Source organism: Rousettus aegyptiacus, unplaced genomic scaffold (assembly GCF_014176215.1).
Source record: "Rousettus aegyptiacus isolate mRouAeg1 unplaced genomic scaffold, mRouAeg1.p scaffold_m13_p_7, whole genome shotgun sequence".
Taxonomy (NCBI): Eukaryota; Metazoa; Chordata; class Mammalia; order Chiroptera; family Pteropodidae; genus Rousettus; species Rousettus aegyptiacus.
This window is the reverse complement of record NW_023416310.1, coordinates 41,026,001-41,052,221: the sequence shown is the minus strand read 5'-3', so window position 1 is coordinate 41,052,221 and position 26,221 is coordinate 41,026,001. Positions and strand designations below refer to the sequence as shown.

Below are 26,221 nucleotides of genomic sequence, written 5' to 3'. Positions count from 1 at the left end.
GGAGCTTTTATGAGCTTACCATGGTGCTTTTATCCTTCCATGAGTATAATGCATGTATGATGCTCAAATGTTTATTGAATGAATGAATGCATATGTCTTGAACGAATGAATCATCAGTGTTAAGACTGTTACCTTCCACAAAAATATGTCCATCCTGATCTTACCAAGCCACTTGCTGAGAGAATGCAAGTTTTCCATCTATTGTAACATGCAACCTGGAGAAGTGTGACTGAAGCTCCCTCTTGCCAGCTCCATCACAGATCAGCAATCCAGATCTACAGTCATGCAGATTCTGAATCTCTAGGCCGCATAGAGCAACTGCTCTCTGGTGGGCTATTTCTCAAGACTTCTTTTAGTGACCCTGGTCTGAAGGTCACTTCCGGATATGCTGACCACCTTGCCATCTGTCAATTTTTTTTTGCCAGTCCAGCCTCCTTCAAATTCAATCTTGAAACTGCTTCTAGAGTGACCTATCTATATTACAAATGTAATTGTGTCATTTATTACCAAAAATACTTCACTAGTTTCTCCCAGCCTGCCTGAATGTTAAAAACAGAACTCTTTTGCTTAGAAAATAAGATCTTTCATAATATGCTCTCAGTTTCCTGTTGTGATACTTTATGTGCACTTAATTACTTGGAGCTCCCTAAACGTTTTTAAGCATGCTTGTATTTTCTCATTTGATTCCCTCTGCCTAGAACTCCCTTCCTTTGTCTGACTGGTTAATGACTGTGAGTCCTTTAAGACTTGCTCAGACATCAACTTCTTTGGGAAGATGACTCACCCATCTCAAAATGCCCTTTTCCTATGCCCCACACCATATGGGGTGACACTTATCATGTGGCACAGTAATAGCTAAGCTCCTTGAGAACAAATAAAGTAGGATTAGGGAATATGAGCTATTGAGGTTAACACATTTAATATTAACCACACTTGCTGTTAAGGTCCAGGGAACATTCAGTCTACACCAGTGCTGCTTAAACTTTAATGGTACCTTGAGTTCTTATTAAAATGCAGAACCTGATTTAGCAGGTCTGGGGTGGCACATAAGATTCTGCATTTCTAAAAAGCACCTAGGTGATGCCAATGGTGCTGATTTGAGGTACATACTTTGAATAGCAAGGGGGTTACACCAATTAAAGGGCACCCTCTTAGCTGCTGGGAATTTTAAGGAATCTAAGGTGTAGTCACTCTTGACAAGTGGCTCATGGTCTAGTAGGGGAGATAAAATATACACATAAGCTAACATACCTTAAGGGATCAAACTATACATATTCAGAGATATTTGAACCACACATATTCATAGAATGGTGAATATGTTTTATGAATAATAAGTTTTATTTTAATAAGTAAAATATTCATTTAATGTTTCAGAGTTTATTATGAAGAAATTCAGAAAATATCTATGCCAATAACTCCCAAGAACCGTTCCAGTATCTGTACCCAAGGAGTAAGTATAAGAATATCTATTGCAGGTCTGTTATAACAGAGAAATAGTGGAAGCAATATGTTTACCTGTAGGGGGATGGGTAAATAAAATGTGGTTATTCACATTTAACATGAACTAGATCTACATGAATAGTGGATACATCTCGAAAACCAGATTGGTTGAAAAAGCAAGTTGCTAAAGGATACATGTAGCATAAACTAGTCCATGTAAATTTAAACATGAAACAGAACATATGCTATTTTACAATATAAAAACATGAATGGGAACTGTTACATGCAAACTTTAGGACAATGGAGCTAGGTCTCTGGAAAGGAAGATATGGGGAGGATGGGCTGATCTCTGGGAAGGGAGATAAGAGGAAGGGTTGAAAGGGGAGGCCTTAGTTTTGTTTGTCATATTTTATTTTTTAAAAAAGAGAAATATCTGTAGCAACTAAGGCATAATGTTAACACCTGCATAATCAGAGGTGGGCAGGACCAGTGATAAGGAATCAGTCCCTTTGTAATCTAAGGACTTCATGCCATACATTCTAAAAGTTAAAATTAGGACGTCCTTAATGTTCTACTGATGCTTGTTCTTCAGAACAGATATTGTGGCTTCCTTTGTTTCCAAATGTATATTTTTAGTTTGTCCTTTCAAATAAATGTTTCAAATTTGTTAATAGGCATGTCATGGGTCCCTGGCCATCTACCAATGCCAAGTATGAATAGGTCTGGTTCTCTACTACCTCTACCTCTAAATCTGCTCTCACAGATAAATAGGGAAAAGGTAAACATCCCAAAACAGAATGAAAAAGAATATTTTTTTTATTAAGTTTATTGGGGCAACATTGTTAAAAACAATCATATAATTTTCAGGCATACATTACCATTTGACATCTGTATATTCTATTGTTTGTTCACCACCTAAAGTCAAGTTTCCTTCAGCTACCATATATTTGACCCCCTTTACCCTGTCTACCTCCCCTCTCCTCCTCCACTTCGCTAGTAACCACTATTCTATAGTCCCATGGTAACCACTAGTCTATAGTTCATGTCCACGAGTCTCTGTTTGTTTGTCCTGCTCGTTTGTTGCTTTTAGGTTTGCATCCACATATAAGTGATATCATGTGATTTTCAACTTTTTCTGTCTAGCTTATTTTGCTTAGCATGATTATCTTGAGGTCTATCCATGTTGTTGCAAATGGCAGTATTTCATCTCTTCTTGTGGCTGAGTAATATTCCATTATATACATGTACCACAGCTTCTTTAGCCAATCATCTATCGTAGGGCACTTTGGTTACTTCTATGTCCTGGCCACTGTGAATAATGCTGCTATGAACACTGGTGTGCAAATATCTTTATAGATATGAGTTTTCAAGTTTTGGGGGGTAAATACCCAGTAGAGGGATTGCTGGATCATATGGTAGATCAATTCTTAGTTTTTTTGAGGAACCTCCATACTGATTTCCATAGTGGTTGTACCAATTTGCAGTCCCACCAGCAGTGTATGAGGGTTCCTATTTCTCCACATCCTCTCCAACATTTTGAACAAAGAATATTAACAGGTTATTCATAGAAGAAGAAAATTCAATGACCAATACACATAAAAAGATTCCCAACTTTGCTGGTTATCAGGAAAAAAAAATATGAAAACCACAGTAAAATATAGTTTAACACCGATAGTTTGCCAAATTTAAAAAAAAAAATTGATATCACTGAATGTTAGTAAGAATGAGTAGCAACAGGAATTCTCATTTTTCCTGCTAGTAGAAATACAAACTGGTATATCCATTTTGGAAAGCAACTTGCTAATATCTAAAACAAAAAAGCACACACACCATGAACCAGTTGCAGCTCTACCTCAGAAGTACATCGCAGGGAAACTCTTATGAGCCAACATAATGAGACAAGAATACGAATGCTGATGCAAACATTGTTTGTAATAGCAAAAAATTGGAAACGACTTATGTCATCATTTAAGAGAATGAATAAATTAATTATGGTTCAATTTTTTAGTATAGAACAGTCAAAATGAATGAACTACATGGAGCTACATATATAAACTGCATATATTTCCTAAATGTAAGGTTGAGAGAAAAAAACAAGTTTCCAAAGGATACATACAATATAATATTATATGTATAATATCTGAAAATCTTACGATATCATTTATTAGTTAGGAATGTTTAACATATATAATAAAAGCATGAAGACATACCTGGAAATGATAAACATCAAATTCAGGACAAAGGTTTTAATTGTCTATGGATCTAAGAAGGGAGTATAATCACGGAAAGGTTACTCAGAGGGCTTCACCTGTGTTTGCAAAGTTTCATATCTTCTAATGGTGGATGCATGGGTAGTCACTATATTACTCTTTATGACATCTTGTATTTTTGAAAGTTTTTTATAAAGAAACAAACCTTCTCAGAAGGTTCAGTCTGGAGGGAGCATGGAGTTGGAGAAGGTGATTAGAAGAGGTAACAGTAGAGTGGTGGCAGGGTCAGATCAGGGTCTATAGAGCTGGCTTGGGCTGCACCTGAGGATCCTGAGGAGCCATTGAGGAGCTTTAAGCAGCAGTTTGGGACTGGCGTGGAGGCTGGTCACAAATTACATGGATGCTGTGCAATTCGAGTGGCAGGCGACAGTGAGTGGGTTAAACTAGGAATGGACATGGTGCCTCGAGGGTCCCTTGCTTATTTCCCAGGCTCCTTTGCCAATTGCTTCTGGGTAGCTTCAGTTCATCTGAGACATTGGTGAGAGGTTGGGTGGAGGACAAAACAGAGAAGCCTAAATATTTCTCCTCCATCGCCTTTACGTGCTTCAAGTGGCCTCTCTAACAGGGGCTGTGCTCCATTCATAGCCCAGCTCCTATGAGAAAGCCTCTCTCTGTGGAGCCACCTCTCACCAGGCAGCCCTGGCTTTGGGCTCTGGTTATCATTTTGTCCTTCCTGCCTAGGGGAGGTGGTGGCTTCTAACTGTTGCTAATCCTTGGGTTGCAGCTCTGCCCTGGTTGGTATCTCAGCTCTTCCAACACCTTGGTAACTAGTTATCTGTATTAAATCCCCCCTATTGATCTACTGTTTCTTTGATTGGACCCTGACTGATATGTAAACTTTTTGGATGTGTCACACTCTGTCTTCTATGGGAAACAGAGGCTACCGTGACAAAATGAGCGAAGCCAAAGGCAACTGAAGCTCTCTGACTGAGGCACTTTTTTTTTTTTTTTTTTTTTTACAAATGACAGAAACTGCTGAGATGAACTGGCTTCTTCCAGGGATGTCAACAACTGCCACCAGTCCAGCCAAACATATCGAGTCACCAAAGGCGACCCCACTGATAAAATCAGCCTTCTTGTTTGAGGAGGCAGCATGATTCTTCTTTGGGAGGACACAGCAGTGGAGAATCAGGTATAGACTAAAGTTTTTTAAAAGTAGTATCTTTTTGTTATTGATCTCTACTATTTTTAAAAATAACTTTTATTGTTATAAATTAAAACACATATATTATAAACATTTTGAATATTTGGAAAATATTATATTTAAAAATAAAACACAACCAAAGTGTCCTATGATAGATGACTGGATAAAGAAGCTGTGGTATATACAATGGCACATTACTCAGCCATAAGAAGAGTGAAATACTGCCATTTGTGACAACATGATGGACCTCGAGATAATCATGCTAAGTGAAATAAGCCAGACAGAAAAAGTTGAAAATCGCATGATATCACTTATATGTGGGATATAAACCTAAAGGCAACAAACAAACAGGACAAACAACTAGAAACTCATGGACACGGACAATAGACTTGTGGTTACTAGAAGATAGGGGAGAAGGGGAAGGGGAGAGATAGATGGGGTAAAAGGGATCAAATATATGATGACATTAAAGAATTACAAAAAAGAAAAAAAAAGAAAGAAAAATCTAACTATGGGAAGATGAATACCCAATGTAAATATATATATGCCTTACTGTTAAAATATAGAGCTGAAACTTATTGGATTTCGTTAACCAATGTTACCATAAAAAAAAAAATTCAAATAAACAAATAAATACTATACAATACAATACTAAAAATAAAAAATAAAAATAAGCAAAAATAAAGCACAAAATCCCCCAGAAGTATATTTTCCATTAAGAAAGGAATCTGTTTTCATTTAATGGAATCTATAAAACAAATCACTTGGATCGAAAATATTTTGTTTATTCACTGTTGTGTTTTAAATGCCCTGCTCTTTGCTGATAAGGAAGCTGAAATGAGGACCTAATGAACTAAACAAAAAGCCTTTGTTAGCTGACTGCTGACTGCTAGTGATGAAGGTCCCAAATTAGAATAAATTTGTCTGTGCACCGATATCCATCAAGGTACAGATTTTCTCATTAATTATAAAGGGATAAAAATACCACTGTTGTCAAACGGTTTTTCTACAGAGCCTTATCTGTGTCAGTATAAACCTGTTACATATGTATGGTCATAAAGACTTGTAATACAGACTTAGACAGTCCTCGGGGATAATAAAACAATTGCAGGAGATGATGTTGGTTCACATATTACCTATTACTATTCACATGGTGATATGCACATGAACTTCCATTAAATTCAAAGCATTTTGTCTTCTCCTCTCTCACCTTTCTCTAGGTTTTTCTTCTTTAAGAAAAACCCCTGTGATTTCTGGTGTTCGAGGCAGCAGACACCAGTTCTGTTATCTTCCTTCTGTAGTGGTTTAAAAATAAATAAATAAAAGTTCTGACAATTTATAAACCTACAACTCACTGAGGAGTTTTATTTTTCTAGAGTGTGATGGAAAATATATATATACATAGTTATATTTAGAGCTGAGAAACTGACTCTAACAAATAGCTGTTGCACCACAGCCCTTTGCGACTTGCAGAGTCACTGGGAGGTCATCCCTTGAGTATTTCCTCTCCTTACGGCAATTATTTCTCTCTCCTTTTCTTTCCTATTGCCCATTCTTCTCCTAGACCTGCCTCCTCCCGGTCTTTCTGAGCCAGAACTTGCTCTGATTGTCCACCGCCTCCACTTCTAAATCTCCTCAGAGTGTGTCTATTCAACCCAATCCAGCAAGATGAGTTTTGAGCCTTAGCCAAACAGACCACCTGTTGTTCCTCAAACATACCCTTGGAGTCTCAAGACATTTATGAATTTTTAGTTTTGTTTTATTTATTTTACAAAGTTGAAATCATCTGATTCCCAAATTGGTTTTGGGCAAATTACTTAAAAAAAAAAAAACCCTCAACACTATATTATGGATATTTCTTCTGTCAATTCACAGAGTGCTTTCTCCCTTTTTTATGGCTGCATAGTACACCATAATGTGCCAACTACAGTTTTAAAAACCAATTCTCATGTCGATTAACATTAAGCTATTTCTCCTATGTTTTGTTGTGACAAATAATGTCATGATTTATTAATGGACTTGTCTGGGGAATAGAAAGTAGAAGGAAAGGAAGGTTAGTAAGTTTGGAGCATGTCAAAGGGCTGCCAGCCTGGTTTTGGATGTGGTGATAACTCTAGCTAGGGAGGAAACAGCTCCAGAGTACATCTGGCTGCTTTGGAAATGGAGTGAGACTGAAGGAGGGAGAAAGTGGAGAGGGCAGCAGAGAAGATAGTACATTGACTGGACTGATGGGCAGCCCTGTTCTTTTCATAATCTCCCTCCTTTTTAGGCAGCCAGTAATTTCTATCAATTACCAACATGATGGTAGAGATACCCAATGTTAACTCATCATTTCCCATCCTAATGCATTAATGAGTGGCTCTTTGGTGCTTTAGTTTGGGAAAGCAGGTTGAGACCAGTTGGTGGAGGGTCTTTAATTCCTCATCAAAGGGTCTAGGAATAGGGAGGCTGTAAGTGGACTGTGCTTAAGTTGTGCTTGATTTCAGCTGTCAGTGCAAAAGTTTGCTCTGCAACTACTCAAGTGTTCTCAGGAGATGAACAGCACAGTTAAAGAACAGTCAGCCTTGGGAAAGAACACAACATATCACCTGTCTGGTTGTGCTTCAACTCAATAGTTTACCTTTATCTCCCAGGGGTGGCCCCATTCTATTCACTTCACTTTATATGTCTTATACTCTTTAACTGCCCAAACAGTGTCCCTACAACATCATCCTTACAGCCCTTGCTGATTCCTTCTCTTCTTCTTCTTCTTTTTTTTTTTTTTTTTTACCATTGGTGGGTTCGAAATGCACACTTGCAGCATCCAGCATAGCTTCTAGAGATAAATACAACTTGGTCCCAAGCCTGACTTTTTCTAAAGCATTTAACCTTACAGTTACTATTTTTTTCTTCACGGAATAGCTCTTACAATCATCACTTATTTGTAGGTTATTTCCCACAAAGCCCATTTTGCAAACCTCAAAGTAATTCTAATAATTATAGCAGTACGTAATATAATATGATCTGTGTATACTAAACTACACATCTGATTGCAATTTAACACCAGTTCCCTAATAACAAAATGCTGCAACTTCTCTATTTTGTCGAGTATATTTGAGTCTATTAACTTAATTCTGCCTCTGTGCAGGGATGACTACACAGGAAGGCTTTTTTCCCCTTTCCTTCTTTTGTTGTTCACCCTTTGGTCAAAGCATACATGGCTCTGCTTCCAAACCTCCTCCAACTTCCACTCCATTCTTGGGTTCCCCTTTGGGCAAATTGCCACAGGGCTTCCGTTTGAACTGGAGCTTCCCAGGTTGAGTTACCTAGTTTTTGTTCTCACGACCAAGTAAGGGCAACTCTCCTCACTGTTGCTTGCATGCTGCCATTTTCTGAGACCTTGAGACCACAGAGAAGCCTTTTAGGGACTGGAAAAAGGTATGATCAATATTTGGTATTTTGCTTCTGGTGTCAGTCAGTCCCTTACATTGCTACCCCTGCAAACCTTTTCCTACCCCTCTCTGGATAACTGTCTCCTTCCTGCCAGAGTTTTCAGCATTCATTTCCATGGGAAATGCTTTTCTCAGTCTCTCCACAAAATCCCAGTAGGGGAGGAACTGGACTTTCATTCACAATTGGCCACAGTATGGTATGGGAGGCTGTGGGAGTAGGCTGTGGGAGTAGGAGTGAATATTCTCCAGAGTTGACAAAAATGTATCTTCCAACAAAAACCAGCTGCTGCTGTCACTGGAATGGATAGAAAGCTTTCTTTGGAATGATCAATGATAGGATTACCAGAAAGTCAATGTGTCAAGGAGTGACTTAGAGTTGCTACTGGATGAGGAAATGAAGATTGATTTATTTTATTCACAGTGTGTATGAATGTGTGTATGTGCGCGCACATGTGTGTGATTTTCTTCCTTCGTAAGGGAGCTAGTTTCTGAAATTGAGAGGACCAGGCTCCGAGGGGATAATTAGGATTTTAACAGCCTACTGTGAGTGGAAAATTTCATTTCTCTAAGTGTTGAGAAGTGCATGCTAATAGTTATCCCAGCCATTAGTCTGCCAAAGATTTTTATCAGACTCAGACGTTCAGAAAGATGTTCCAACAAGCATTACAATCAGCAGAGACCTGTAAAGACTTTTCTGCAGGAAATCAATTTGTACCCAATGCGTTATCCAGGCATGTTTGTTTTTCAGATTCATAAGTCGTTTTATTGTCAGAGCAGACTTTTTATTCCTCTTGACTTCCTGTTGAATTCTTCATGCAGCTATTCCAAATCCTTTTCACTCTTTTAAAAAACTCCGACCTCCTTGCCTTTTCACAGGTGACCTCCACCTGTGAGGTCACTGCCTCAGCTTTCCTCCACTGTCTCAATTTTGTTTGCATCATCATCCATCCTTTGTTTTTTCTCTTGAGTCTTTCTACCTATTTCCAGAGAAGTCACATCCTATCTTTATTCCTATAGCTAGCATTTTCTGGGGTTCTTTATTTTACCAATAATTCTCTACCTCCACTTCTATTGACTGTTATTTCCCTCTTTCTGGCATCTTAAGTTCATATTCTTTTCTAGTTCTTTCCTTCAGTTCCTTGAAAATATGCCCTAACATTTTGACTGCAAAAGCCTATACCATGACTAAGCTTCCTTCGCAGATTGCTAACCTGTCTTTGTGGAAGGTGTAGGCTATAGTGAATATATCAGGAAACATCACAATTTTCATTAAAACTGGCCTCTCAAAAGTCATCAATGAACTGCTTAAACATCACTTTCGATGACCTTATCTTGCTGATTTCTGTAACCCTCTATACTGCTGACTGTGAGACATGCTTAGAAAAGGGGAATGGTGGGGATTAGAGAGTGTGAAGGGGGTAAATGGGGTACTAGAAGGGAAGTGTGGTTTTTGCAAGCAGCCATTGAAGGGGTAGAGCTGAGTCATACACCAGGGCCTTGGGCTTTGTTCTTTCTCGTGAAAGATGAAGGGGGTAGACTTGGTGGGTTGGCTTCAGAGCCTGGACAGCAGGTTCCTATATCCTGGTGGACTTGGATGCAGCACTGCTTGGGCAGGGGAATGGCCATGTGGCTTTTCTTCTGGGGATAAGAGTTGGACAGATACCCCGGAGCCCACAGGGAAGTGTCCCCTTACTTCATGGATTTAAGCATATCAATAATGCTCACCCCAAGATTTTTTAATTTAAAGAACCTAAGTTACTCCAAATCCAAGACTATACCCAGGAGTGGAAGATAAATTTGGATGCTCCCTCTTTCTTCAGGTTCTTACCATGGTTTCTATAATACCATGCTATCCTCCCTCTCCAGCCTTTCTCCATCAATCACTGGCTCATCTATTACATGTGCTGTAAAAGTTAAAACATCCCAAGGTTCCCCTTCAGGTGGATTCCTCTTCTTTCAGTTCATCTACTCATGATTTCTTGTTCATTCTCATGCTTTCTGAAAGCCTGGTGAAGCTGTCTTTGATGTGACCAAGAGTATATTAGATCTCGAGAGGCACAGTATATTTTGGATAATTTCAAAAGATATGTAAATATGCATCAAGCTACCTCACCTTAAATCACCAGTTTGGAAGGCCGTGGGTAGTGATGGTGGCCACATACATACATGTTAGAAATTACATTATCAGTTCCTATGGAAACGATAGTGCCTATTTTGTAGGTCCCTTGGTGTTGCTACATTCTTTCATTATTCGTGCCCTTTAATTTAATGGCAAGTGTACTAGTCCTATACATGAGCACCTATTCCTTTTGAGAGGCTCAAGATGCATTGATATATAATGATAACTAAAGAGGAAATGTAGAAAGAATGATGGCATTCCACAATTACCATTTGGCCACCACCATAGTAAAAATTGCTTCAGGTAAGATTCATCAATAAAAGCTAAAATTAGTGAGCAAAAGTATAATGAGAAAGGGGATATTTATGCAATATCAAAGTATTGTATAGATATATATTAAATACATACCAAAAGATATGTATTATGTATTTAATACATACCAAAAGATATGTATTAAAAAAGTAAAATTAGTAATTTTACAGAGGAGAAAACTTAAGCAGATACCGCCTTAACCAAGTGATCAAAGGGAACTTCACCATTAATGGGATAAATAGGCATCATTGTAACCTCTTGAAGTGAAGAACTGACAAGGCCATTATATGGCTCCTGGGACATTCCTGACCAAAAACAAACAAACAAACAAACAAACAAATAACTTAAATTCAATTATGAGGAAATGTAAGACAAACCCAAACTGAAGAACATTTACCAAATAACTAGCCTGTGCTCTTATAAAAATGTCAAGGTCATGAAAGATAAATAAAGAAGAACTTTTTCAAATTAAAAGGGGAAATGTGACAGCTAAATCCAATACATGATTCTGAACCTGATCCTGGGCCAGGAAAAAGTACATTAGTGGAGTAACTGGCAAAATCTGGATAAAATTTGTAGATTAGATAATACTGTTGTTTCAATGTTAATTTCTTGATTTTGGCAATTGTGCTTTGGTTAAGGAAATGTCATTTTTTAGAAATACATACTGAAATATTTAGAGTTAAGGGGGCATCATGTCTGTAATTCTCAAATATTTTTTAAAAAATGCATGTATATAGAGAAAGAATAATAAAGTAAGTATGATGATGTATTAGCATTTGTGGAATTTGGAAAGAGTATATGGAATATTTTTGCACTGCTTTTGCCACTTGTCAGTCTGGAATTACTTCATAACATAAAGTTTAAAAACATCTCATAATAATAATATTAACATTTATTAAAGACCTCTTGGTAAATTCTTATTAAGGATTCACCAAGTACTCTTCAATGTACTTCGCAAGTATAATCTCTTTCATCTTCACATTAACCCTATGTGGTGAGTACTCTTATTATCTTCAAGTTAAAAATCAAGAAATAGATTTAGACAGATTAAAAAACTTGGCCAAAGACACACTGTTAGCGATGGGAGATCCATAATTTAAAGAGAGGCTATCTGAATCCAGAGCTCAGAAACGTCACCACTGTATCATGTATAATTTATTGAAGATTGCTTAGATAAGGCAGCCACTTGGCTGGCTAGCTCAATTCTTTGGAAAATTTCTCAACAACATCTCATCATATAGATATAATCAGGTGGCTCTGGCTGAGACTAGATGCACAATTTTTAAACACAGTTTTAAACAAAGGGTAAGCAAGAGACTTCTTACTTCTATCTGGTTCTTTCTCCTTCCCTGGACACACTAAAGGCTGCACCTCTCAGCTTTCTTGCAGTTAAGCAACGCCATGCAACTAGTTCTAGCTAATAAAATGTGAGCAGGAGTGATGAGTATCATTTCAAAGGTGAAGTATTTAAGGGCAAGTACGTCCCCTCTGTCTCCTCTCTTCCTTGTCTATGGCGGCTACGAAGCTCACGAGTTGAAATAGTAGAGCCACAAGATGGAAATAACCTGGGTCCTGGAGTCACTGCATGAACGGCAGATACCGGGAAAAATCACACCACCTCTGTTGGCTTTTGTGTGAACAAGAAATAAAACTTGCATTAAATTAAGCCACTAAGCTGTTGGTATTTACTACAACTACAGCGTCACCTAGTCCATGTAGATAGACTACAGGGCTTAAATTTCTGCAAGGCCTTGACTGGCAGGCAATTAAAACGAATGAAGTAGCTAAGAGTGAGGCTAACAGAAGGAACTAGAGGTGGGCAGGAGGACTATATTGCCTTGAGAGGCATGTCACATTATAGAAGAACTCCTACTTAAGTCTAGCTCTTTCCCTTATGAAATAATTTGGGGACAATATTACCAGATCTTAACTGAATATTTCTTTTCAAGAAAAATTGGAAATTTGGGTGTTGATGTGAAATCTCCCAATTTTTAAATGTTGGCAGTTTATACAGATTACAACAACAAAACTGAAAACAAAACCAAAAACAAAAACCAGACATCTTTATTGTTTCCTAAGCATCACAGGTATGTTTCTGCCTTAAGATTTTTGCACTTGCTTGTCCTTCTACCTGGAATGTTCTTTCTCTACATACCTACAAAGCTTTCTCCTTCTTCTCTTCAGGTCTTTGCTCAAATGTCTCCTTCTCAGAGAAGCTTTTCCTGACAGCCCTCTTTAAAATCTCAACACCCTCTCCTTCCTACCTTATACTTTCTCCCTGCTTCTCTCTTTTCTTTATCTGTACTATTTATCACCTTCTAAATAAATATTTTTTAAAACTTATTGGTTGACCTGCCCATTTCCTACCACTATAATCAAATGAGGCTAAGATTTTTTGTCCTGTTTTGTTCACTTTTGTGTGCCAAGTACCTAGAATATTATCCAGCACATAGGAAGTGCTCGGCATTTATTTACTTGTTAAGTAAATAAATTTCTAAAAACACCCACTACATGGTTCAGACGAAGCCCAGCTGGAGATTTGATTCAGTTCATGGGCCATCGGTTTATACCTTCTGTTTTAGACTGTTATTACACAGACCTTGGAGAAAAGTGCCATTTAGCATTGCAAGCAGTTTCCTGCCTCCCACAAAGTAGACATTTGATTCATTTTGTTCTGGGAAATGGACCACAGAAAGTTTTAAGAAAAATCTTGTAAATTCCAGGGAGCCACATGCATCCCTATGTCTTCACAGAACACTGGACAGCAGTCTACTTTTCATCTTGTCTCTGCTGTAAATTCTGGATTTGTTCACACCCAAATTTCTGTCTCTTTCTTGGTGTGTGGATGTTGTAACTGGTTTTCACAGTTACGAGAGCCAATACATTTTCTTATTGCTTATTGAGGTAGTTTGAGTTGGGTGTCTGTCACTGAGAATGTGACTTTTGACAAGCTGTTTCATATTTCTGAGTCTCAGTTTCCTCACTTATAAAAAAGAGGGGGTCGGATCAGATAAGCACTAAAGCTTTTTCCAGGATTTTAACATTTCCGAATTCTAACACATTTAAGGCCCCTGATCTATGAAGCACAATCATTTTGACTGTGGGCGAACTGGGTTTCCTGGACCCATGCTCTGCCCCTGTCACCACCAGCCCTTCTGACCTATGGTGTCTATTGCTCTCACCTTCTTTGGCAGTTGGTTGTTCTGGACATACATTCAGGACTTGCCTCTGTTGACAGAGCCATCGGTATTTCACTTCTGGTATGCCCAGGTATGTTCTCCAACATGATCCTTGTTGGAACATTTTTCTTCTTTCTGACCCCAACTTATTTTTGCCTCGTCCTCACCCCTGTCTCATGCAAGTCATATCTACTTGCTGATCTGCAGCATTCAGACAATTTTCAATCTTTCATTCCAGGACCCTACTGTGTATCTAGATTGTTTTTCTTTTCTCTCTCTCTTTCCATTTTTCTCTGGGATGAGCAGGAGTCTTACTCTATCAATGCAGGATAGAAAACTACATTACTTAATTTTCTTTAACTCATAATAGAATCTGACGCTGAGTCTCCATTTGGCAGGGCTGGAGGGAAATTCGGTCCTAGTCATTATTAGGGATTCCTCCCCTCATCTCAGAATCAGACAAAGTTTCTGGGGATCTTATCCATAGCAAAAGAGTTGGAGGGGTCTTCCAGTTCAGAGTATGCTAGTTACTGTCAATATGCTTCCTTTCCCAGCTCACGTGGTACCCTGCTGTCTGGCAGCTGCTAGGCAACACTTGGGCATGAAAATAACAACAACGACTAATGTTTATGGAATGTTACTAAAGTGCCAAGGACGTGGTTGTGTTTTACGTGAATAATATCACATGAGCCAACTACTCTTTGATCTAGATCATACTTTTCCCCAGATAACTCATAGTTCTCCCTTATCTTTTTCAAGTCTTTGTTCAGATATTTCCTTCTCAGTGAGGCCTATCCTGGCTACCTGCATCTGTGGCTCATCCCCCACAACTCCCCATTCCCTTCTCGTGCTTGGCTTTTGTATCCATAGCACTGATCTTCTAACATATCATGCTATGCAGATTATGAACTAATAGTGTTTTCTGTCTGCCTGCCCTAGAATGTAAGCTTCATAAGGGTAGGATCTTTATTTTGTTTATTTCTGTGTACCAACTCTCTAGAACAGTTCTTGGCATGTAGTTCAATAAATGTTCGTGGATTACATAAATTATCCTCATTTTACAGATGAGGACATTGGGACATATAAAGAGAAGTAACTATCCCATGTCATACAGTCGGCAAATAGCAGAGCTTGGGTTCAAACTCAGGCCACCTGATTTTTTTCAACCACTATGCTATCTCTATGTGATCTGTGTAGCCCCAGAGCTAGATCTAGCCTCTCTGGGCACATCCTCCTCCTGGAGGGCCTGCCATATCCCCTGCTATATCCCCAGGACACTGAGAGCACAAAGTACAGGTCCAGCCCTCAATGAACCCACGAATCTTCCTCCTCCTCCAGCTCAACCCTATTCCTTCCCCAAGCACCTCCCACTTCCAGAATAATATAATATCCTCAATGAGATTAAACTTTCATTTAGGCCAGAAAAAAAAGAGTTTATCTTCTAGAAACACAGCTTCCCACTGAGCAAGTGTTCCTAAGGCTAAGAAATATAAAGATTGACCACTTTCTTGGAATAGAAAGATGGGATATCCAGAAAACAAAGCAGAATTAGTCTTGAGCGTGTGCGTGTGTGTGTGCACATGTGTGAGTTAAGCATGCCTTTTATGCCCTGGGCTCCTATTTCTACACCAGTTGCAAGTTCTTCTCTTTCTCTTTTTTTAATTCCAGTCCAAAATTCCAACCATGCTACCAGTACCTCCTGAAACATCTCTGGATGGAACAGGCTCGCAGAAAACCTACCTCTCAAGAGGGCTGGATAGAGCGTAGCTCCCTCTGCAAGTGTGAAAAAGAATCGTTTTATCACTAGATGATTTCCTCCACTGCTCAGTACCTTCGGCTGCAGTATTTGATTAAAGCCTCCTGCGAATTTGGTGAGAAAGGATAGCTTTTCCTTTGTGTAAAGTTCGCTCTGCTCCCCTCACTGCCCACTGGGTAAGGGATGGAGGAATGTGTGTGGTAGTGTTTTGAAACAAAGGAGCATTGGACCTGTTGCAAAGACCATAACAAGTGGAGAGGGACAGAAAGACCTTCTGTAGCTAATGCAGCACTACGCGGACAGTGCTTAGAAGGTGTGTGTGAAGCGTGGGGAAGGTTTCCGACCTTAGAAAGAAAATTGTGTCTTCAAAGTACAAGCTCCCTTTTGACGATGTTAAATAATAATAAAAGAAAGAAACCACTAATATTAATAAGATGCTATTCTTTTCTTCTCCCTGCTAGAAAATCAACACTCGTGAACATCAGGGAGAAGGAAAGGCAAAATAGTCCCTTAATTCCACCTTGCCAAAAAAGCCGCTGGTACTTATCTGAAAGACATCTTTAGCATGTGACCAGGCTGAAGGGGATGCATTTCCATCCTCGAACGTTTCCTGTCTTTCTGATGACTTCCTATCTCACTGTGATTCACAAGTAGTTTTACATGCTGGAGACGATTAAAAACAAAACTAAATCCTGTCGTTATCCGTTCACAGCTGTCTCCTTCATGGTCCATCTCTGAGTGAGTGACAGGCAAGACCAGTGTGGTCAAAGAGAAGAAACCTGAGTGCAGCATCACTGCCCAGGAGAGGAAGATGAGGCAAGGGGCTAAGAGAGCCTGCGTGGTGGGCCCGGAGCTCTGAGGTACCCCAGTTATAGGACTGGAAGAGGTGGTGCCACATGAGAGGCTATGCAGAGCCCTGAAAACCAGAGTGGGTCAGTCTGAGGAATCCCTGGAGAGTCACTTTCACGGGTCTTGCTTTTCCTCTCAGGTAAGTTGGGAGGATTGGGGGGCTTCCCCGACAGGATGCACCTCACTGTTCTCATTCACAGCAGCAAGGGGTATGCAGTAAGTACCTCTGACATGCTGTGCTTCTGCGGCTAATAGAAGGCAGGAGAGAGGCCATGTCTCAAGAAGCCAAGCTGTCAAGTAGGACTCGCAAAGGTGGCCATACCTCTTTATCTGGACCAGTGGTTCTCAAACTTGGGAGTGTATCAGAATCCTCTGGAGGGCTTGCTAAAGTACAGACTGCTGGCCCCACCTCTAGAGTTGCCTTTCTGTAGGGCTGGAGTGGGGCCTGAGAATTTATATATCTAACCATTGCCAGGGAATGCTGCTGCTGCTGAGTCCAGGGACCTGTGTAGGGAATTGCTGCTCTAGTCCTCCCCGACCTAGTGGAAGGAGTCCTCTGAGATTAAAGATCACCTGGGTGGAGCCCCACCTGTAGAGGGCAGCCTGGTTCTGCCTCAGTCTAGAAGAAGGACTGGACTAACTGTGAAGTGAACTCCAGGTAAATTACTCCCATTTCCTGAAAATTCTAAATACCTCACAGGCCTGAGTCTGGACCCTGGGCTGGGGACCCCCTTTAGACTGAGCGGTTCCAACCTGGACTGGCTAGGGCTTTACCACCCCAAAGAGTAACTTCGCTTATGCTGGTTTCCCAAGGGCAAGGACTGTGTCTTGTCCGCCTTAGTGTTCCCACTTAGAGCAAAGGGCTGGCTCAGCATCAGGGTCAGATATATGTACCACAGACGATCAAATTAAGACCCTGCATATTTGTGCAAAAGCTAGGGAAAGAGAGGGGCAGAACGTGATGGAATGAGTTTTAAACATGATCAGTCTGCCAGGGACACAGGTGATTGTTTCTGAAAGAAAGAGTATCTTCTGAATCTGGGCGATTCTCTCTTCCCTATGAAACCGCACAGGACTTCACATAGGCTGAAGTGGTCAGAAGGAGGAGGGCTGCAGGAGCAAAGCGGGTCAGCAGGGGGAGCCTCTGCCTGTGCTCCCCAAGCTCAGTCCCAAGCAAGGCACCCCACCCCCAGTCCCTCTGTTTATATATATATATATATATGTGTGTGTGTATATATATATATGTATTGTGTGTATATATATATGTATTGTGTGTGTATATATATATATACACACATATATGTATATATATGTGTATATATATACACACAATACAATGGGGCTTTATATATATGTGTGTGTGTGTATACACACACGCGCGCGCGCGCACACACACACACACACATATAAAGCCTCGTTGTATTGTAAGATGCCTTAGACTTTTACTTAAAACAATGTGAGACTGAATAAGCAACACACACAAAATCCCCACGCTGAATAAAAGGCTTCTATTTGGGCACCAATCAGACAGTCAGGGACCCTAGCCAGAGATAGGTTGCTCCAGCAACTTTCTCATTTAGGAAGCTTCCGGTGAACAGACTTGTTCAATGTGGAAAAAGAAGGCATTCTGGTGACATGGAAGGCGCATCAGAGGCTCTGAGATGTGTAGAAGGTGTGGTGGGGGAAAGAGCAAAGACAAGGCTGACTGGAAAGAATTCTTTTCCCACTGTGATCCCTCAGGCCAGGAGGTCAGATCTGAGCAGAGACTCAAAGCAGGGCCTGAGGACAGTCATAACAGCGAGATCATCTACCCAAGTATGCTGTTTTCCCCTATCAACAGATTACTGTCCAACCTCTGGATTTTTAGCAGATGCGAAAGTGGCACCACACGGGCCCACGATCAGTAGGAGAGGCCTTCTGGTTGGGCGTCTTGGGGTGGCCCTACGCTTGGACTGTTTCATTCCCAGGCAGTTTCGAAGTTTCTCTAGTGACCATAGTGACCACACCATGGGGCACAATTAGCACGTAAGACAAGCTATGGGTGTAACACAGAGCAACTTCAAGTCATGCAGCTGGAAATCAACCAGCAACAGACACTGGAGCAACAAATGACCCTCATTTGCAACAGTATCTGTCCCCTACACTGGTAACTGGACACATAATTAAAGTCTTAGCATCATTATGTGGCATTTTTCACTAAAGCAGTTCCTCAAACTTTTTATCAACTCTTCTCCAAAACTGGTCGTCTTTTTGTATGGTCAATCTGCTTTTAATATTGTCATCATTCACAAAGTCATCTAAACAAGAAACTTCCTAGTTGTTTTTTTACTCTCTACTATACACATTCAGCCAGCCAAGAATCTTGATTAGTCCACCTCATAAATAATTTCTATCTTCTCCCCTCCATGGCCACTAGCTAGGACTCATCGGGATGGCTATTAGCCTCATGTTCTTTAATTCCATCCTCAACACTGATCCCAGATGTTCTAAAAGTCATATTTGAACACGAAGATCCTCTGCTTAAAATCCATTGATAGCTCCCCAGCACCTCTAGAGTATGAGGCTGCATTGCTTTTAGGAACAAAGCAGGGTATGAAACAAACTGATAGGGAAGAGTAACTGGGGGTAAGAGAGTTTGTTTGTTTGTTTATTTGTTTGTTTTAATTCCTGTCATGTGGGAGACCACCCACTGTGATCCTGCAAGCCCTATCATGCTCTAGAGTTGAATTCCTATCAACACAGGGGAATAAGAATTGTATTTAAAATATTTTATTCCATTATTCATGCCTCTCCAGCCAGGTATGTCTCTCATTCCCTTTCCCACTCTCCTTATGTATTCCAATAGCACTTCACACAGTTTCCCTAACATTTACACTAATGAGAAACGAGGTGCCACATGGTCAGCCCCAGTTAGATAGCAGCCTTTCTGTGGTCAGTTGAGTGGATAGTTCTAACTAATTTTTCTATTCTAGCACTACCCAGCCCCTAGTTGGAGGAAAAAAGAATGTGGAGACACATTTCCTTTTTAACACAGAACCTTCTCTACTACTCACTTTAAGAAAATATCTTTTTCTGAACATTCATGCACTGTTTGATTTCTTGTAAAAACTACTGTTACTGTGTTTTCATCCTTAACATTTGCATTTTGGGGGTGGGTGGCCCTTGCTCTGTACATGACAGGATCTGACAAGTAACCACTTGTGGGTATCATCAGTGCTGTGACTGGAGTGTCTCAGGGATGAGGCTATGAGAAGCTGGTTTTGTGTTTACACGCCCTGGCAACCGTTGTATTTGCTGACTTTTTGGTCAGCTTCCAAAGCAGCAGCGCCGCACCCGTTAACACGGGCCTCCATGCTGGTTACTGATGGGCTGGTCTGCCGGTTGCAAGGAATTGTTACTTTTAACTTGAGCAATTGGTGGTTTCATCTGAGGAGCAGTTTTACAAACACACATCAGAGTTTCGCCTGACAAAAATCCTAATGCCCAATGAGGCAATGAAACCAAAAGGTGTGGCCAGGTACCGATCAGACTGTCGGCTCTTCTTCTTGAGACACTGATAAGTATTGTGTTTATCAATCCATGTGGATTTGTTGAGATCCTACTACGTGTTTGTCATTGATCTAGGCTTTCAAAACCCAAAGATAAGTAAGGTATGGTCTGTCAGCTGTGATAGGGGTGTGAGCAGGTCAGTGTAATGCAGGGCCATAGGGCTATAAAAGCAGGCTGAGGTGCTGTGGGAATGGGGATACAGAGGAGGCAGAGGGCGACTGAATGGGGGTGGGTTGGGGGAATATAGAATAGTTGATATTTGAGCTGGGTGTAAGAGGCAAGGAAGAACATTTTATTTTTTATTTTTATTTTGTTATTTTTCCCTCTTTAATTCTCCTGCTGCCCCCCACCCTCCACCCCTTACCCCCTCCCCTCTTCCACCCCTGACCTATGGATGTGCTGTTTTCCCCTTAGGAACTGGATCTCTGAAGGCGGGGCATCTCTTCCCATATGCTCCACACGCTCCATACGCTCTCTCCCTCTCTTGTAGTGTGCACCTGGGGCCTGGTGTACCTGGCACACCGGGAGAGAGGGGGGGGCCCCAGAGAGAGGTGGGCCAGGAGGGGGGAAGGGGAAGAGGGGGGCGGAGAGGGGTCAGGGAGCGGGGGGGGGGTCAGGGTGGAGGGGCGAGAGGGCAGGTGGGGGGGTCCTGGTGCACCCGGAGGGCCTGGCGGGCCTGGCGCGCCTGGGGTATGGTCTGTGGCTCCATCTGGGGGCGTGAACCCAGGACATTCTGCATATAAAGCAGATGTGCTAACCACTGCACTATGGAGACACCCCAAGGAAGAGCATTTTAAAAACAGCACATGCCAGGGACTTTGTTCTGTGTTTCTCCTGCACTAATATGCAATGCTCACAGCAGCGCTGTGAGAAGGGAACTCTTACTTACCCCCATTTTACAGATGAGAGTGCAGAGGCTTAGGGAGATTAAATCATTGCCTAAGCTCACATACCCAGTAAGTCAAGGAGCTGGGCCTTGAGATGCTGCCAACTACATAGTATTTCCTTAGTAAACTTTAGTTATTGTTATTATTACCTTATTATTATGACAATTAAACCCAGGGCCACAGCCTCTGAAGCGCATGCTCTTGATAACTGTGTTATCATGGCTCCAGCAGCATGTAAAAGAAAAGTGTGTCTGGGCCTTACTCTGGATTACTAGAGGCACGGGTCCTTTTTGGTGGCATTCTTAAAGCTCTGAGTTAAAACTTGGAGGCTTGCCTAAATTACGAAGAAGCCAGACTTGATCTTCGGCTCCCATTAGTCACAGGAGTGACCCTGTCTCCCTCTTACGCATGCCCCCTTTTCAAGGCGGCTCCTTTCGTGCTTTCCCCACTTTTGAAAAATCTATTTTTTCTTTCTTTTTTTTTTTTTTTGGTAAAGAATGAGACCGTTTAAGTCAGAATCTTAGAACTTTGGAGTATGGAAAAAAACCCACAAAGGTCATTCAGCTCAGCTCCATTTTGCAGATGTAAAAACTGAGGCAGATTTACCAAGATTCTTTTTACTTCAAGGAACAGAACCCAATTCAGAGTGTCTCAAGTGAAAAAAGAAGATATGTTAGCTTTCAGTGGGGAAACTCACTTTACGGATTCAAAAAAATGTCACTAATTTATTTTTGTTCTCTCTTTAGTCTCAAATCTTTTGTTTCTACCTCAGAATGTGATGTCTTCAGTTGCTCCTGATACAATTGGAATTCTTTATACAGATGGTGGAAGATATGGCTATGGTAAACCTCAGGCTACATCATTTCATGTTAGTCATTTAAGAGAAGAGAGAGGGAGAGAGGGAGAGAGGAAGAGGTCTTAATCTTTTTGTTCTAGTGTCTATACTTATCAGGGAAAGGCTCTAATTGGCCAAGTGTGGGTCACATAGCTACTTTTTGGTCCAATCACTGTGGTCAGTTGGATGTGTTATGATAACTGACCAGACCTGGGTCTCATGCTATGCCAGTGTGGGGGTTGGATGGGAATGGCAGATATTATGGTTATCAGCCCCACCAGAATCACGTATCTTTATAGAAGAAGGAGGATTGCTTTTACCAAAAGGGCAGTTAGTAATCAGTCTTCTAAGATGGTCCCTGGTGATCATTACTTCCTTGTATCCAGGTCTTCATGTAATCCTCTCCCCGCTGAGTGTGAACTTGATCTAGTAACTCACTTCTAAGGAATCATATACAACAGAAGGGAGATCCTTTCTGACATTATTTTACCAAAATCTGTGATCTTCCTTCTCCCTTATTCACTCTGATGAAGCCAGCTCCCATATTGTAAGCTGTCTGTTGAATGGCTCACGTGGCAGGAAGCTGAGAGTTGTCTCTGGCCAGAAGCCAGCAAGGAACTGAGACCCTCAATCCAATAGCCCACAAGGAACTGAGTCCTGCCAATGACCACTGAATGAACTTGAAAGTGGATGTTTCCCTAAGTATGCCTTGAGTGAGGGCAGCCCTGGCCAAACCCTTGATTGCAGCCTTGTGAGAGACCCACGCTGGATGACTCAGCTAAGCCACACCCATGTTCCTGACCCATAGAAACTGTGAGATAATAAACGTGCATTGCTTTACACTGCTAAGTTTTGGGGTAATTCGTTATAGAGCAATGGAAAACTAATACAAGTAGGAAGGACGTTGGGTAGACAGAAAAACGCACAGATATTCACCACAAAACCTTCTAAAACACAAAATTGTTCTGGTTTATGAATGTTTTAAGCTTCTCTTTTCAGACTTTTCCTTCCAGCTCTGTCTTCCTCTCTGCCTGGATTATCCTTTTGTTCTTCAAATCTTTTATTTCTTTTTATTCTCTATGCCTTCATAAGAGCTAGCAAAAAAAGGACAAGGAAGAGAGAAATGTTAAGAAAGTAGCAATAACGAGGGTCTACCGTGTGTCAAGCACTTTGCCAGCCACTTTCCATGATCAATCTTATATAATCATTCCCCCAAACCCTATGAGGCTGATTTTATTAGTTTTATTCTACAAATAAAAAAATTAAGCCTGGGGAGTTGACATAACTTGCTCAAGATCACGTATCTGGGAAGTGGCAGTGTCGAGACACAAGCAGGGTGCAATCATTCCACTGCAGCATGCTGCCTCCTGGCACACAAGTAATTGTTTTTATCCAATAATAGGCCCACTTGTTCCTGCTGATAGGGCATGGGGCTGACTCCAACATCAGGCCTTCACTCAGAGAGGGCCGACCAGTTTGATTGTACAGTTTTCACAGAATTACTCTGTTCTTTTCTTTCTGTGCCAACAGGTAAATGTCTAACTAGACCTGCTGTCAGCTAAACAAATCCCCTGAGAAGGAATCCCTTCTTTACTCTCCAAGTCAAATTGCTTCCGTGTTAAACCAAAGGCTGAGCATGCCAGGGAGAACGCAGTGACACCTGCTCCCACGAGCACCTGCGACAGCTCTTGTTTAGTGAGGGAGGCTGCCCATCCCAGGGGAGAAGACCAACCAGGAATTTTGGAGTCAGGAGAGGATGTCTCAGGCTTCTATACCAAGAAGCAAGAGACGTTAGTGTTGGCTTCTTCTGACACATCAAGTGGAGACATTCGATGGAGAAGAAAGGCTCAGTTGCAGATACATTTCTGATTCCTTCACCAAGACAATGTCATAAAGTCTCATCAGCTGAACAAAAGAAACCTGTAACAGAGACTAGACTATAGGCCTAGTTTCAGAGACAGAAAAAAGTAGTTTCCCTGAGATGCTATTTGATGTCATGTGAGTCATAGCCGAATTGCCAAGGGAAGCATTTTTAGAACACTGCAGCGGGGACAGTCATAGGTCCAAACCTTTAAAGAGCTACATCTTTAAAAGGCCAATTGTTTTTTTCCTGGAGGGGGTCCTCCTAATAGGAACCATAGATATGATATTGAGAAAGTGGCCCGAAAAAGGAAAGAATTACTCAGAGCCAGCTTCTCACCCAAGACCTGCCTCTTACTGCCCTGTATGGCTCTGATCTAGGGATACAAGGATGCTGCGAAGCAGACCCTAGCTAGCTCTGACAGTCTTGGTAGAACTGAGAATCCCATTATAGCAGGGACCACTAGCATGGAAGTATATCATAAATTCCTTTTCTTCCATTTGTATTTTCAAGATTTCTTATTAATTGCCATAATCTTTTCCTTACAGCGAATGTGTGATGTATTTGTGTACTCACCAATAGTGAGCACATACCTGGTGAGTACTGGAAGCCTAATAAAAAAAATTGGGGAAGGAATTGTATGAATGAGGTTTGAAGCCAGAGGTGCCTCACCATTTCTGGGACAAGTCATCCACTTTCGGTTTCCATTCTCACTGTGAGGATTTCTCCAGGCTAGTTTTTAATCCCTACTGTCCTTGAATTCCAAGCTTTTGTGTCCCTGGAACTTGAGCTGTTCTACTGCCTCCTATCAGATTACCCAAGGCACCCTCTCTGCTGGGACTATGACCTGCCGAGGCCACATACTCCCAATCTTGTAGCTGGTCCAAGAATGAATGAGATGCTTTTTACTCAGCTCCTGCTGTGTTCTCGTAAGGCTCACCCTATGCCAAAAGTAGTTAACAACGAATGCCCTTATTGAGTACTCAGTATTTGCTGGGCTTGTACTAAGCTCCTTATGTGCATCATCTTCATTAATCCTTACAAGAAGCTTGTCCTCCTAGTCATCTCTGTTTTACAAATGAGGACAGCAGGGAACAGAGAGGTTAAATAATATGTACAAAGTGACAAATCTAGTAGTGACACTGGAAATTGAACCTAGTCAACATGGCTCCAGAGGCTGTGTTCTTCACCACAGTGCTATGAGCTGGTTCCAGATTTTAGTCCATTTCCTACAGGGTCCTTTGGGTCCTAGTTATCTGGGTCATGTGCAACAGTATGGTAAGACTGATAATAAATTCTATTCAAGAATCGTGTGTTGACCTTCTACCGGGAGCATGGCACTGCTCATTTGCACACCTGGGGTGTGGGTTTTCTTGTGGAGAGGCATGCTAATTGTTCATTGAATAATTGGGAAGAAAAACCTTTGGCTTGCAACAGTACTAGATCTGATCTGAGATAAGATTGTGACGTATCTGTGTCCCATTGTCTGGCCTTTTTGAACCTCTTTCTGTTCTTCAACTTAGGAAGCTTTTCCTTTTCCTCCTCCGAGGATCTTCTCCCCGCTCTTCTGCATCCAGCACCGCACTCAGAAGTAGGTCACGTGTATCTCAGTCGTCTTCAATGAAAGCTTTATCGTTGGATTATCCAGGAGTGCGTACTTCAACATTTATTTAGTCTCCTGGTTCTGGAGAGGCCACAACAGGTCACAGTATCCCCAACTCCACTGAGCTTATACTTTGGTAGGTGAAGGCAGACATGAGTTCTTATAATAAGGTAAAATGAAATAAGAACTCTGAAGGGGAACACATAAAGCGAGGTAAGGCCCCAAGCTGACAAATAAAAGGCATTGTTCTCTCCTAGGTGGATGGAAATGTTATAAATCTTAATTGGGATATTGGTTGCATAGATAATATATTTTCCGAAGTTCATCAAATTGTGCACTGAAGACCTGTGCATTTCTCTGTGTATAAATTTTACTTAAATAAAAATGTTTTTGACTAAGAAACAAACAAAAAGGCATAGCTCTTAAGGAACACTGATAAGTAGGCACAGAGGTATTTCTGTGTCAGAGGCAGATCATCTCTCTACCAGCCATTCATTCAACAAATGTTTATTGAGCACCTAATATGTACTGGGACTGTTCTAGGATCCATCAGAGAGGAGATAAAAGTCCTTGTCTTCAGGAGCTTTCATTCTAACAGGACTCTGTAAAGGGCAGAGTTGGGGGGATTTCTGCTGGTCTCACAGGAGCAACTGAAATCTCTGTTCTCAATGGGCTCAATGCACAATGAAAAACGAGATTAGTGAAAAAATTCAGAAAGCAGAAAGCAAAAGAGAACTTTCATGCTTCAGAGATTAGGCCTACTCTTTCAGGTGGGGACCCAAGGGAAGAGCCTGCAAATCTTCCAGCTTCAACCCTAGAGTCTCCCTAAGTCTTCAGAGGGCAGCGTCTACACCACCTCCCGCCAAGCAACACCGCTGGGCGGAGAGGAGAGCTCCTCCGCCAGACCCCCTGGCTGCTTTCTGCACCACACAGCAAACCAAGAGGTTGGAGACTCATTTTCCAAGTGCTGGGAAGGGCTTTTT

The 26,221-nt window shown here is 41.2% G+C and overlaps 1 long non-coding RNA gene across 1 annotated transcript; it reads left to right on the top strand.

The window, feature by feature from the left end:
• Positions 1 to 4,743: 4,743 nt before the first annotated feature.
• Positions 4,744 to 16,611, top strand: LOC118605474. The gene is made up of 3 exons (XR_004952176.1): positions 4,744 to 4,842; positions 15,567 to 15,769; positions 16,367 to 16,611. It is a non-coding gene; the product is annotated as an uncharacterized LOC118605474 (long non-coding RNA).
• The last annotated feature ends 9,610 nt before the right edge of the window (positions 16,612 to 26,221 follow it).